General features: G+C 44.1%; 1 protein-coding gene across 1 annotated transcript in view; it reads right to left on the bottom strand.

The window, feature by feature from the left end:
• EPG5 (ectopic P-granules autophagy protein 5 homolog (C. elegans)) overlaps nucleotides 1-1,638 on the bottom strand; it is a gene marked incomplete at its 5' end in the record, with an annotated part of 54,073 nt that overhangs the window by 49,540 nt on the left and 2,895 nt on the right. The window lies entirely within an intron of this gene.

Below are 1,638 nucleotides of genomic sequence, written 5' to 3'. Positions count from 1 at the left end.
ACAGGCTGCCCAGGGAAGTGGTCAAATTACCATCCCTGGACCTGTTGAAAAGTCAGGCAGATGTGGTGCTGAGGTACATGGTTTAGCAGTTGACTTGGCAGACTTAGTTCAAAGGTTGGACTCCATGATCTTAAAGGTCTTTTCCAAGCTAACCAGTTCTGTCAGTGATACAGACAAGTCACAGAATCCCAGATGTGAACAAAATCACACCTCTCTCCTGCCAGCGAGTGCAAGTGTTATTCAGTGTATAGATTTTCATAAATACTTGTATCTTCTATTTTAAAGCTTTGTACCTTCTATTTTAAAGCTAAAATATGTACTGAAAGAAGACAGATATATTTCTAAACTCCCAGAACTGAGTATCCATAGCAATCCCACACTGTACTTTTAAAATGTTCAGAAATTAACTCTAGTGTAATTTTTTTCCAAAACTGAAACTAAAAGCTAAGGCCAGTCTTCCTATTTCTCCTTCCTTTTTTCTCCAATTCTTAAGCAGAACAAAATAACAACACGTAACACTCCTGTTATTCTTTAGGTCACCAAAAAACACACTCCAGGGACAGCACTTTGGAAGCCTAGTTTGAAAGTATCCCTGTGTTCCCTAAGTTAGCAGAACACCAATTTTAAATTGGTACAAAGATAATTACTCTGGACATAAAACAAGCTTACCCAACTGTATAATGCCCTGTGGGGATATAACAGTGAAGCCAAAATTGCTTTCAGTATAGAAAGAAACCAATAAAAACACTGAGAGTCCAGCCAGGTTCAGTGTTACTCGCCTGTAAAAAGGAAAAGATTCAGATCTGTTCAGTGGGTGCCTCTCAGCAGCTGAGCTCTGAGGAACCACACAAGAGGCACTGCATTCAGTGCCCTGGTTTGGGGTAGAACAGAGCTGGTTCTGTCCAATGATTTTACTTTCCAGCTAAAGCTTCTTCTAATGAACTGCCCTGTCTGGAGCTAACAGCAGATTTTCACAGACTCTCTGCTTCTAGCAGTGGTACACTCTGTGTTTGGAGTTGCCTCCAAGGGTTGCTGTGCAGACCAAGGTCACTGCTAGAGCTTGTGTCCCACATGGAGGGGGGCAAAGGGTACAAACCACACCTGCAGGGAGGAGTGGACAAGATAAGTGACCCTAAAATTCACCAGTGGGGTATTCCATCCCAGATCCCTCACATTCAGTGTAAAAGCTGAAGGATCACGAGGGGCAAGCCCCTTCTCCCTTCAGAGAGCATCTGTTACAGGTCTGGGGGTGGCCCTAACACTAAACCATGACACTCAGGGAAACAACAGTAAAAGCCACCACGTACATCACAGCATCTCTGGGCAATTCTGATGACATGTTGGTCATAAACAGCATCAGAACAGTTTCATTCACTCCCTCTGTAACATCCACCTCCAAAGACAAGCAACACAGAACAAGTTTTTGGGGAAAACTTTTTTTATGTGTGCCCCAGAGACGTGCCCAAACCACTCTAGTTTGCAGACAGAAATGCTACAGAGTACCATGACCACCCTGGAAGTCATTAAAAACACAGCACATCCTGGAGTAACAGTTAGTGAAAGTGGAAGGACCTCACACTCCCTCTGCTTTGAGCAACAGGGTCATCCACGAGCACGACTCGCGCTCCTCTCCCGCTG

The sequence above is a fragment of the Merops nubicus genome, unplaced genomic scaffold, assembly GCF_000691845.1.
Source record: "Merops nubicus isolate BGI_N331 unplaced genomic scaffold, ASM69184v1 scaffold7163, whole genome shotgun sequence".
Taxonomy (NCBI): Eukaryota; Metazoa; Chordata; class Aves; order Coraciiformes; family Meropidae; genus Merops; species Merops nubicus.
This window is presented reverse-complemented; position numbering and strand designations above follow the sequence as displayed.